A 14,503-nucleotide genomic window follows, 5' to 3' on the forward strand; every position below is an offset into this window, starting at 1 on the left:
CTGAGCTGGCAAACAATGTAACAAAAGTATCATTTTGGATTACAAAAATACTCCATCAACATGCTCTGCATTTCAGGAATCACAGTAACAAGTACCCCTGGTGCACTGTTAAATTATTTAGCCATTTAAATAATTTGTTTTGGGATGAAAAAGCTCTGTTTTTGCAATACCCTCAATGGCTTCCATGCGTTTAAAACGTGAGCTTGTCCGAGGTGTTTGTCACGGTTGTCGTAGGGTAAAGTGGACCAAGACGCAGCGGGGAAATGTACACTCATCTTCTTTATTAAATGGACAAAGAAGGAAAAACCAAAAACAACACGAATACAAAAAACACAACGACGAATAACAGGCCAGTAAGGCAACAACGCTATACCCAGCACAATCTCCCACAAATTACTAAAACAAACACATGCCTATATATATGACCCTCAATCAGAGGCAACTATAAAACACCTGCCTCCAATTGAGAGTCCAATCCCCAATTAAATAAACATAGAAATACAAATAACTAGACTAAACATAGAAATACATTAACATAGAACAGTACCCAAAACCAGGAATAATAAATCAAACACCCAACTAATAACACAACCAGCCCGAACCACATAAAACAAATACCCCCTGCCACGTCCTGACCAAACTACAATAACAAATAACCCCTATTACTGGTCAGAAAGTGACAATGTTGGATTGAACAAAAGTTGGTATCTATTGGAAACCTGTGATTCGTTGCCCCAAACTCTGGGGTGGGGCTTAGCTAAGGGTCAATTAGGCCCAATGCAGCCACTCCACACTGCAGCCTTTCTCTCCACACTGCAGGCTCTCCACACTGCAGTCTCTCTCCACTGCAGCCTCTCCCCACTGCAGCCTTTCAATGCTGCAGCATCTACACACTGCAGTCTCTCCCCACTGCACCCTCTACGCTGTAGCCTCTACACAATGTGGCCTCTTGACACTGCAGCCTCTCTACACTGCAGCCTTCACACATTGCAGCCTCTCCCCACTGCATTTTTTCCACACTGGAGCCTCTACACACTGTCTTCTCAGCCAAATATACACACAAATTCAGATTGAAACTGAGCAGAGAGAGGCATCCCATCCGAGGGGAAAACCACTTGACCTGGCAGAGAGTGGAGAGAAGGGGGTGAGAGAGGGAGAGGGTGAGCGAGGGAGTGGAGATAGAGTAAGGAGAGACAAGCGAAAGTAATGCATAGGATGATAAAAAGAGAGAGATGGAGAGGGAGTCAGAGAAATACAGTATATATAGTCATGTTCAAAATTATTATCACTCTTGATAAATATGAGCAAAAAAGACTGTATAAAATAACTAATACTGAGCTATATTACAGTTGAAGTCGGAAGTTTACAAACACTTAGGTTGGAGTCATGAAAACTAGTTTTTCAACCATTCCACAAATGTCTTGTTAACAAACTATAGTTTTGGTAAGTCGGTTAGGACATCTACTTAGTGCATGACACAAGTCATTGTTCCAACAATTGTTTACAGACAGATTATTTCACTTATAATTCACTGTATCACAATTCCAGTGGGTCAGAAGTTTACATACACTAAGTTGACTGTGCCTTTAAACAGCTTGGAAAATTCCAGAAAATTATGTCATGGCTTTAGAAGCTTCTGACAGGCTAATTGACATCATTTGAGTCAATTGGAGGTGTACCTGTGGATGTATTTAAAGGCCTACCTTCAAACTCAGTTCCTCTTTGCTTGACATCATGGGAAAATCAAAACAAATCAGCCAAGACCTCAGAATATTTTTTTTGACCTCAACAGGTCTGGTTCATCCTTGGGAGCAATTTCCAAATGCCTTAAGGTACCATGTCCATCTGTACAAACAATAGTATGCAAGTATAAACACCATGGAACCACACAGCCATCATACCGCTCAGGAAGGAGACGCCTTCTGTCTCCTAGAGTTGAACGTACTTTGGTGTGAAAAGTGCAAATCAATCCCAGAACAACAGCAAAGGACCTTGTGAAGATGCTGGAGGAAACAGGTACAAAAGTATCTATATCCAGAGTAAAACAAGTCCTATATCGACATAACCTGAAAGACCGCTCAGCAAGGAAGAAGCCACTGATCCAAAATCACCATAAAAAAGCCAGACTACGGTTTGCAACTGCACAGGGGGACAAAGATCATACTATTTGGAGAAATGTCCTCTGGTCTGATGAAACAAAAAATAGAACTGTTTGGCCATAATGACCATCGTTATATTTTGAGGAAAAAGGGGGAAGCTTGCAAGCTGAAGAACACCATCCCAACCGTGAAGCACAGGGGTGGCAGCATCATGTTTTGGGGGTGCTTTGCTGCAGGAGGGACTGGTGCACTTCACAAAATAAATGGCATCATGAGTAAGGAGAATTATGTGGATATATTGAAGCAACATCTCAAGACATCAGTCAGGAAGTTAAAGCTTGGTCGCTGATGTTAGGAGTGTGTATCGGAGGCGAAGTCAGGTGCAGGAGAGCAGAGTGTAGTGAACAGGCGCGCTTTTATTCCGGTCAAAATGACAGCACAAAAATAACATAAATGTGCCCAAAACACAGAACATAGACAAAAAGTAATGCGCGTAACAATATCCACAATATCAAAATACACGTAACACAAACAATCCTACACAAAGACATGATGGGGAACAGAGGAATAAATACATATGTATTGATTGGGGAATGAAAACCAGGTGTGCAGGGAACAAGACAAAACAAATAGATAAATGAAAAATGGAGCGGCGATGGCTGGAAAGCCGGTGACGTCGACCGCCGAGCGCCGCCCGAACAAGGAGAGGAGCCGACTTCGGCGGAAGTCATGACAGCAAATGGGTCTTCCAATTGTACAATGACCCCAAGCCTACTTCCAAAGTTGTGGCAAAATGGCCTAAGGACAACAATGTCAAGGTATTGGAGTGGCCATCACAAAGCCCTGACCTCGATCACATATAACATTTCTGGGCAGAACTGAAAAAGTGTGTGCGAGCAAGGAAGCCTACAAGCCTGACTCAGTTACACCAGCTCTGTCAGGAGGAATGGGCCAAAATTCACCCAACTTATTGTGGTAAGCTTGCAGAAGGCTACCTGAAACGTTTGACCCAAGTTAAACAATTTAAAGGCAATGCTACCAAATACTAATTGAGTGTATGTAAACTTCTGACCCACTGGGAATGTGATGAAAGAAATAAAAGCTGAAATAAATCCTTCTCTCTGCTGTTTTTCTGACATTTCACATTCTTAAAATAAAGTGGTGATCGTAACTGACCTAAGACAGGGATTTTTACTAGGATTAAATGTCAGGAATTGTGAAAAACTGAGTTTCATTGTATTTAGCTAAGGTGTATGTAAACTTCCGACTTCAAATGTATATGCAAAACATTTTTTTTATGATATTGTTTTATACTAATAGAGTTGCTTTTTTGGTCATGACTCTCTCTCCTTGGTGAGGATCACAGGACAACACATAGCTCAAACCCCCTCTCTCCCAGAGGACAGGGGAAGTTGGGCCGGTTTTGTGACTTCTAGACGTTCCGCTAGCGGAACACCTGCTCCAATATCCAATGATAGGCGTCGAGCGAATTACAAATTCCTCAAAAATACAAAAACTTCAATTTTTCAAACATATGACTATTTCACAGCATTTTAAAGAGAAGACTCTCGTTTATCTAACCACACTGTCCGATTTCAAAAAGGCTTTACGACCAAACAAAACATTAGATTATGTCAGCAGAGTACCAAGCCAGAAATAATCAGACACCCATTTTTCAAGCTAGCATATAATGTCACAAAAACCCAGAAGACAGCTAAATGCAGCACTAACCTTTGATGATCTTCATCAGATGACAACCCTAGGACATTATGTTATATAATACAATACATGCATGTTTTGTTCAATCAAGTTCATATTTATATCAAAAAACATCTTTTTACATTGGCATGTGACGTTCAGAACTAGTATACCCCCCGCAAACTTCCGGGGAATTTACTAACAATTTACTAAATTACTCACGATAAACGTTCACAAAAAGCATAACAATTATTTTAAGAATTATAGATACAGAAGTCCTCTATGCACTCGATATGTCCGATTTTAAAATAGCTTTTTGGTGAAAGCACATTTTGCAATATTCTAAGTACATAGCCCAGCCATCATGGGCTAGCTATTTAGACACCTGGCAAGTTTAGCCTTCACCAAAATCAGATTTACTATTACAAAAGTTTGATTACCTTTTGTTGTCTTCGTCAGAATGCACTCCCAGGACTGCTACTTCAATAACAAATGTTTGTTTGGTCCAAAATAATCCATCGTTATATCCGAATAGCGGCGTTTTGTTCGTGCGTTCCAAAAACTATCCGAAATGGTAAATCAGGGTCCGGCGCATGGCGCAATTCGTGACAAAAAAAATCAGAATATTCCATTACCGTACTTCGAAGCATGTCAACCGCTGTTTAAAATCCATTTTTATGCCATTTTTCTTGTAAAAAAGCGCTAATATTCCGACCGGGAATCTCCATTTAGCTAAACAGAGGAAAGAAAACAAAGCTTTCGGTTGACGCGAGCACGAGCCTGAGTCTCACAGTACTGTAACCAGCCACTATCCAAACGCGCTACTTTTTTTCAGCCAGAGCCTGCAAAGCCACGATTCAGCATTTTGCCGCCTTCTGAGAGCCTATGGCAGCCGTAGGAAGTGTCACGTTACAGCTAAGATCCGCACTCTTCAATAAACAGAGACAAGAAGAACGACACCTTGTCAGACAGGCCACTTCCTGCATGAAATCTTCTCAGGTTTTTGCCTGCCATATGAGTTATGTTATACTCACAGACGCCATTCAAACAGTTTTAGAAACTTTAGGGTGTTTTCTATCCAAAGCCAATAATTATATGCATTAATTAGATGCATATTCTAGTTACTGGGCAGGAGTAGTAACCAGATTAAATCGGGTACGTTTTTTATCCAGCCATGTCAATACTGCCCCCTAGCCCTAACAGGTTAAATATAGAGAGTCTGGGAACATCAAACAAATGGGGAAAAGGAACCATATTTTGGTAATAAAACCAGTTGGAAATATGCTTGGGAACATAATGAGTATGTATGTCAGTTCGGTTGTCATCTGAGACATTATGACTGATGACAGGACGACATAAACTGTACCTGGGAAAGTATACACCCTCTAGTTATCAGAGTCACATGGAATTGTTATGCAATTTAAATGTTTGATATTGAAATTGTTTGTTAGGAAATTAAATATAATTTTAGCTTCCAAATGAGAGAATTGGGTTTTCATAAGGAAAGTGCCCTGCTTGATCAGTGGCCCACCCCTGTGAAGAGACAGGGGTTATAAACGATGAAACACATCCTTCCCCCTCCCCACTATATAAGCCTTTGACGAAAAGATAACCACGTTGGTTCCAGTACGTGAGGTCTGCAGCCTCTACGTTAGAAGGACACACGTCAAGTACAGAACTAAGCCAACCTCGGCGTGAGCTTTGGTGGCGAATGGTATGAACTTTGAGCTTATTCACTACAGAAGTGATACTTCCTAGCCGTTGAGTTAGCAGCGGCTGCTGTAGACGGGGGCTAGGAAAGGACGGACGACGGATCCAGTCTAACAGACGGACGAAGATACCACCACGTATCCAATTTACCACCAGAGACATTCTTCCGAGGACAGGAAGATCTGTTGGCCAACCCGGCCAGCATCTACGACCAATATACCGAAGCGCAGCTCAGAGTAAATATTTATTGCATTTTCCTTTTCCAAATGGGCGGTAATTTAGTAATGCATAAGATAATGTATTTACGATAGCATAGCTGCTGTTTCTTCGTTCCTAAATCTTCCCGCTCTTTCATTCAAGCCCAAACCCCTTTCCTTTGTGTAACCAGCTTTCATACAGGTTCCGTCCACCAGGACGTTTTCTGTATGACATCATTTGTATTCTGTGTATATGTAATTCTGTGTGATTAGGTATTTAGTAAATAAATAATTAAACCCAATTTGGTATTGCTGATTCAACTTGTTAGCCAGGGTTCGTGAAGATAGCCAAGAATTTACAACTTTCATTATGAGACTGAAAATAAGATAAGGGTTAATATTGACTGCTACCGATGTAAAGTATTACTAAGTATTTTAAGAGTTTATTCGGAAGATAACGGCTCTATAAACGTTCTTCCGTGGTGCCCCGACTTTCTAGTTAATTACATTTACATGATTAGCTTAATCAGGTAATATTAATTAGAGAAAGAATTTTATAGGTTAGCATGTCATATCACTTAATCCGGCATAGCCAAAGACACGACAGGGGTCTCCTAACCAGCCTTGGGCCCCCAGTTGGCCCGAAGGTTATCTTAATTAAGAGCGGGTGAGGTGGCGATGACGGGACTGGCTTCATCTCTCACATCAAAACATACCTACAGATGAGTGACAGATGGATAGAGAGAGAGCATGATTAAGCCTTATTTTTTTATTCTAACACGGTCAGTCATCATAATCAGGATGACTAATACTTCCTGTTGACCCGACCAAGTGACATCTCACCTATGATCATGCTGTGCCCTTTGTTTCAGCCAGTTCAGATGCGGTAGGGGTTCACCAAAACAGCTGATATAAACTAGAGGATTTAGGGAGAAGGGGGAGAGGGACGAAGTGAAGAAGAGAGACCGTTATTGTGTGTGTGTGTGGTCTCACCTGGTGTCCACACTAAGTGCCTACAGAGTTGTTTAGGCTGAAAAGCAGACACATGGGGACAAACAATATAAAATAATGTCAATAGAAGATACTGTATGTGACGGAGACACCTATCGGAGTGTACCTGAAGCATTTAAATATGGTGGGCTATGTTTCTCACCACTTGGTTATTGCGAGGCTAACCCCCAGGGAAATAATGACTTGGCAGCAACAGATAGCAACAGATAGTCCAGTGAAAATGGCTGTGTTTAAGTTGTGTAAATCTGAAAACTAGCAGCTGACATCTTAAGGGTTTTTTAATTAATGCATGTTCCATGCATATGTACAGGTTATAATGTACATCAAGACAGGCAGAGATGGAGAAAAATAACACAGAACAGTTTCATTGCCTTTGGTTATGGAAACTTTTGCCAGCAATAAAGCTTCCACGGCCAGTTCCTCGGACAGTGAACATCTGGCAATATCTACATTTTCAACCCCTTGATCAGCTTCCTCTCTGAAAGTAAAGAAAACAGCTTTTTTTATAGATATGAAAACAATAACTGAGATATGACCGTTCAATCTAGATGCTGCTTACCTGAGACGCTATCTTCATAGGTGTCTGCTTGGGGATTGGGGCTAATAGCTGAACAATAGACTATTCAACCTTTACTAAAGAATAGTCTAATAGCCAAGCTCAGTGTGAAACCCCCGCCTCCTATCACAGACCAGATTTGCCCTAACGACTAAGGGGTAGCTTGCTACTCAATGTAATAAAGTAATGACTTTTCAAATAAGTTACCTTACACGTTATGTTGGCTGACAATTTGTTAGCTACGCTGTCCTTATGAACCACATAGCATATCATTACAGCAGTATGTACCGGTAGAATAGCTACAGTAGCTACCTAACATTAGTAGTTATACATCAAACTTGCCAGTATATTAACTATAGGCTACCTAACTACCCAACGTTTACTGACTTGATTATTCTCGTCATTCTTAGCTTAGCTAAATGGTATAGTCTCAATGTACTTTCTCAATGGACATTCGGGTGCTTTCGTAAATTCGCTCTGGCTATCTATAGGCTGGACAATAGAACGAGTCAAAATTCACCCAAGGCTGAAAAACGGCTTAAGAATGTTGGCTAAACTGGAACACTAGCGCGAGCCCATAGCAAATTAAGGGAATTTAATGTTCGCAGAGCATGTTTTGACTGGAGTGATGCTTAGAATTCCATTAAAATATATCCCTTTTTATTTTACCACTACAATCTGTTCGTCGGCCGAAACTGGAAAAAAAACAACTTGTGTAGAAAGTTAAATCCGCAACTCGATGGTGTCAACTGTGCTTATGTCTGTGTAATGAAAAAGTATGGACATTTTTTTAACTTCTGACTATTTCTGGTCTAGATATCGATGACAAATGAACTCGCTGCCCAGACTTACATAATTACAAAGAGGAGGTTCTCCTGGTTAACATGGTGCCTGTATAAAAATGTTGCTCTCCTTGCACCTACCTGGGATCGAACCAGGGACCCTCTGCACACATAGACAACAGCCACCCTCGAAGCATCGTTACCCATCGCTCCACAAAAGCAGCAGCTCTTGCCGAGCAAGGGGAACAACTACTTCAAGGTCTCAGAGCGAGTGACGTCACTGATTGAAACGCTATTAGCGCACACCCTGCTAACTAGCTAGCCATTTCACACCAGTTACACCCGACTTGAAAAAAACTAAATATACACAGTGAGATATTTGGCGCAATAGACCGGCATGCCTCTACATAGGAAAACAATGGGGAGAGCTCAGCATTCCAAAGGCAAAAAAGTATTTTAGGGCTAGCATTTGATGACAACCGAGCTAGCTGCCCAGGTGTACATAATAAGAAAGAGGAGATTCTTATGATTAAAATGGCGTCCGACTTGAAAAAAATCTAAATATACACATTGCGAGATATTTGGCCAAATAGACAGACATGTCTATATTTCTCCCATAGGAAACAATGGGAAAACCGCAGAGTTCCAATATTATTTTGTTGTTTACATTTTAACTATAAAACAACATGAGCAGGTCTCATTGTCAACAATAGCGAAGCAGGCATTGTGACATCGAACAATAAGCTGGGAATGGAACGGCGAGTTAGAAGACGAGTTGGTGCCACGATGCTCAATAGAACTAATAGGAGCTAGCAGGGTGTAAAATGCACTAAAATAAGGCATGTTTTTTCGCAAATACTTCAAAACAACGGCAAGCAGCTGGGAAATATGGTCATATTGTGAAACTGGGCTCCATGGCGGATGCAATGAAATAGTTTTTATCAGAAAAGAGCATTGTTAAAAATGTCATGTGTCCAGCTTACTATCTACACGGATTTCAGAGCACTCTCTGAGTGTACCAGAGCGCAGAATAATTACTTTACGAGTGCTCAACACCTGTTGAATATGGCCGGTGTCAGTAAACGTCGAAAAAAAGCGTAGTAAATTTGTTTTCAGCAGCACATTTACAGTCACCAATGCTCTGGTTAACACGAAAACTGCCTTACCAGCTCTGCTAGGGCGAGTAAATTGGTCAGTGGTCTCATTTGTGTTTGGAAGTAGCTAGCCAACGTTAGCTTGGGTGCTTGACTGCCGCTCAAATCAACCTTACTCCTCGGCCAGAATGTCTAGTGTGCGCTCCAAGAGCGAAACGGTCTGAATTTACAAACTGAAAATCTGACAATGCTCTGAATTTATGAGCGTCACGTTGTCCAGCGCCATATTTTCTGTTCCATCCTAACGGAAACCCAGAAGGTTTTTCATTTTTCATGGAGTAGAAACAAAAGAGAGAGATGTCACTCTTGATAAATATGAGCAAAAAAGACTGTATAAAATAACTAATACTGAGCTATATTACAGTTGAAGTCAGAAGTTTACATACGCTTAGGTTGGAGTCATGAAAACTAGTTTTTCAACCACTCCACAAATGTCTTGTTAACAAACTATAATTTTGGCAAGTCAGTTAGGACATCTACTTAGTGCATGACACAAGTAATTGTTCCAACAATTGTTTACAGACAGATTATTTCACTTATAATTCACTGTATCACAATTCCAGTGGGTCAGAAGTTTACATCAGCATTTGCATAAATTGACTGTGCCTTTAAACAGCTTGGAAAATTCCAGAAAATTATGTCATGGCTTTAGAAGCTTCTGACAGGCTAATTGACATCATTTGACATCATCAAATTAATTAAGCATGTACCAGTCAAAGGTTTGGACACACCTACTCATTTCATTAATAAAATTAAGATAAAAAGTGTCTTTCAAAATGCAAATGTTGATTTAGTTATGGATCCATAACAAATTACTATGGGAATAAATATCACAGATTTACAGAAATATTGGAACAAACGTCTAATGAAGGCAAACAATTTAAAATCCTTAAATCCCGTAGCCTACTCCCGACAATCACATTGTACAGCGCCATATTTTCCATACCATCCTAACGGAAACCCTTAGGGTTTTGCTTTTCCTTGAATGGAAACACCATAATATGAATCAAATTAATTAAGCCAAATTTCTTAAAATCAATCACACATACTATGTTATTACAAAAAAGGTTTTGAATTCTCTGGTAATGCCAGTAGGTATGGGGTTATTTTCTGCATTTGCATCTTTCTTTCAAAGCAAAACCCACAACTGGGGTGTGTGCCCAAAGAGCTCTATTGTCATGTCATCTGACCATAGCATCGGTTCCAATAGTGTCAATGTCGTTTAGTAAACTCCAGGCATTTACATTTGTTGGAGCGCAGATGAAGGATATGTACAAAAATGTATGCACTCACTACTGTAAGTCACTCTAGAGAAGTGTGTCTGCTAAATTACATAAAATTAAGACAAAACAAATTGATATCAAGATCTGGAAAGATTACGTATGGAGGAATGGTCAAGATCCCTTCCAATGTGTTCTCCAATCTCATAAAACATTTCGGAAAATACTTGGCTCAGTTGGTAGAGCATTTGCAATGCCAGCATGGTGTGTGCAACGCTAGGGTTGTGGGTTCGATTCACACGGGGGCCAGTACAAAAAAAAAAATGCATGAGATGAAATGTATGCATTCACTACTGTAAGTCGCTCTGGATAAGAGCGTCTGCTAAATGACAAAAAAAATGTACATGTAAATGTATTGAATGGTAATGAAAACAAGGTTGGCAATACTTAAAAAAAAAAACACATTACTTGCTAAACAAAATCTCTTTCACTGAGCAATTGTATTAGTATAAAATAATAATAAAAACATTAGCATACAATGTAGCTCAGTATTTGTAATACTAATTTATAAAATCATCTTCTTTGAGCACAGTCTTGCACAGTCATGAACGTATTTAATTATTGCCGCTGATATAACAATAGCACACGATTCATTTTAAAAGTTGGATATCATCTATACTGAACAAAAATAATAATGCAACATGTAAAGTGTTGGTCACATGTTTCATGAGCTGAAATAAAATACATTTTCCATATGCACAAAAATCTTATTTCTCTCAGGTTTTGTGCACAAAATTGTTTACATCCCTGTTATGAGGATTTCTCTTTTGCCAAGATAATTCATCCACCTGACAGGTGTGGCATTTTAAGAAGCTGATTAAACTGCATGACAACTACACAGGTGCACCTTGTGCTGGGGACAACAAAAGGCAACTCTAAAATGTGAAGTTTGGTGATACAACACAATGCCACAGATGTCTCAAGTTTGAGGGAGCGTGCGATTTGTATGCTGACTACAAGAATGTCCACCAGAACTGTTGCCTCATAATTTAATGTACATTTCTCGACCATAAGCTGCCTCCAACATCGTTTTAGAGAATTTGGCAGTATGTTCAACCAGCATCACAACCGCAGACCACGTGTAACCACGACCAGACCAGGATCTCCACGTCCGGCTTCTTCACCTGCGTTATCGTCTGAGACCAGCCATTCAGACAGCTAATGAAACTATCAAAGGATTTCTGCACAAACTGTCAGAAACAGTCTCAGGGAAGCTCATCTGCTTGCTCATCGTCCTTACTAGGGTCTTTACCTAACTGCAGTTTGGCATCGTAACTGACTTCAGTGGGCAAATGCTAACCTTCGATGGGCACTGGAACGCTGGTGATGTCTGCTCTTCACGGTTTAATCAACTGTACCGGGCAGATGGCAGACAGCATATATAGCGTTGTGTGGGTGAGCGGTTTGCTGATGTCAACATTGTGAGCAAAGTGCCCCATGGTGGCGGTATGGTTATATGGGCAGGCATAAGCCATGGACAATGAACACAATTGCATTTTATCGATGGCAATTTGAGTGCACAGAGATACAGTACCGTGATGAGATCCTGAGGCCCATTGTTGTGCCATTTATCCGCCGCCATCATCTCATGTTTCAGCATGATAATGCACGGCCTCATGTCGCAAGGATTTGTACACAATTCCTAGAAGATAAAAATTATTCCATGGCCTGCATACTCAGCAGACATGTCACCCATTGAGCATGTTTGGGATGCTCTTGATCGAAGTGTACGACAGCGTGTTCCATTCACGCCAATATCCAGCAACTTCGCACAGCCATTGAAACGGATTGGAACAACATTCCACAGGCCACAATTAACAGCCTGATCAGCTCTATGCAAAAGATTGTGTCACGCTCTGAGGCAAATGGTGGTCACACCAGATACTGGCTGGTTTTCTGATCCACGCCCCTAACTTTTTTAAATGAATCTGTGACCTATAAACTATCAAAATAAAGAAAACCGCACACTCCATGTATAAACTCCCAGCATTTTAATGGGTATTTACCAATGTTTCGGCATCAATGTGCCTGGCACAGTGATGCCGAAGCGTTGGTAAATACCCATTAAATTTATTTTGATAGTTTATAGTTTATTCACCATTAGTCAGCACCTCCACACAAACAATTTTTTTCTGGGTGTGCCAGCTCATGTTTTTTAAGTTATCTGTGACAATTCTCCATACAGAATGTGGTTATGGACTGCCCTCTTCAATTCAAATAACACATTTTAAATTGGGTTATTTCGACTGATTTCCTTATATGAACTGTAACTGTAAATTGTTGCATGTTGCGTTCATATTTTTGTTCAGTGCAAAAGTCAACCATCCACACCAGTAAGTTCACTCACACACAAACACGAGTTGTTTCAAATGCTGCCTGCTTGCCTACATTTTGTCTTTATTCCAGCCTCTGAAGGATTTGTCCAAACATAGATAAAGGAGAAAACAAACGATGGTTGTTGGACAGAATGTGTCTGTTCCCTATAGTTGGGCACCATCATACAACACTTTGCCCTTGCTTCTCTCTGCACCGGATGTGTGCCCTGCAGCTTGAAACACCATTACAATGAAAAGGAGAAAGAGGTGAAGGACAGAATGAAAGAAGGTTGTGTACAGTCATGATGACTGCTATACAGAGTAGTGGAGGATCCTCAGAGGAGGAAGGGGAGGACCAAACTCCTCAGTGAATTAAAAAAAATACAAATAGTGAAACACTATAAAAGTGATCCTTTTTCGATAAAACTATGCTAAATATAATCACCTCACCAAATAATTGATTAAAACACACTGTTTTGAAATTAAGGTCTACAGTAGCCTCAACAGCACTCTATAGGGTAGCAGCTAGTTTCCATCCTCTTCTGGATACATTGACTTCAATACAAAACCTAGGAGGCTCATCGTTCTCACCCCCTGCCATAAACTTACACAGTAAATACTCCAACCTATCAGAGCTCTTGTAGCATGAACTGACATGTTGTCCACCCAATCAAGGGATCAGAGAATTAATCTAGTACTAAAAGCATAGACTATTTTTGTCACTTTTACTTACTTAGCTAGTGAATGCAGCTAGCTAGTTTAGCTTACTGAAACACCTGACTCAAACAGAGAGGGATGCTGTGTTAGCTAGCTGGCTATGGCTATCCAACACCTGAACTCTTCCAAGTCACCGGGGCATGCCGGTGCAACTGCTAAACTGCTTGCTGACTGTACACTGTACTGCATGATTGTAGCGGGCAGAATAATGTGTTAGTTCTAGTAACTATGTTGACTATGACGTTAGCAAATATGATGACAATGATCTGGCTGTGTGTAGCGGTTAGCGGTTGTGATATGAAGGTTTGGCTTGGAAAGGTTTTTTCGGCTAGTCACAGACAGCTAATGTGTTGTGCACTGAACTCCACAAGCGAGAGGAGGAGATTGTGTAGTTGCAAGAAGGAATTATACAATGAGCAAAGTGATCATGCTTTGTATGTGGCTGCTATGAAAGTGAATTGCTTTCGCATGTGATCATGGGTGTATTAATTCCGCCGACTCTGTTGAAAAAAAATATTAGACTTAAAAACAAATGAAACGGGGATAAACATACCTGCATCTGTCCAATAGAAACTCTTGTTTGCAACTTTTGGACTAATGAGTACACTCTAGATTAGCTAGATGCAGGCAAGAGTGTGCACGGCAGTATTGAATGTGTTAGCCTCTGTCACCTTGATTACTCAAATTCTTCTCTCGACCTGTGCATCTACGTTGTAAACTTTCATTCATAGGCTAGCTTGTAGCAACCTATTGATGGTATAGGGAACATTTGAGTATCATGTAGTTGCCTAAACATATCGATGTTACATTGTACTGGGTGAATGGAATACGAATGACGTAATACAAATAAGGCCATGCTCATGCTCATAAATCAAATAATTGTCCTCCCTTATCTTAAACACGACTGACTGCTAATGATATAGAGAGATTATTAGCTGAAACACTGAGGTTTCATAGGAACATTGTACTTCTGCTTGTACTTCT

The sequence above is a fragment of the Salmo salar genome, chromosome 18, assembly GCF_965601325.2.
Source record: "Salmo salar chromosome 18, fSalSal1, whole genome shotgun sequence".
Taxonomy (NCBI): domain Eukaryota; kingdom Metazoa; phylum Chordata; class Actinopteri; order Salmoniformes; family Salmonidae; genus Salmo; species Salmo salar.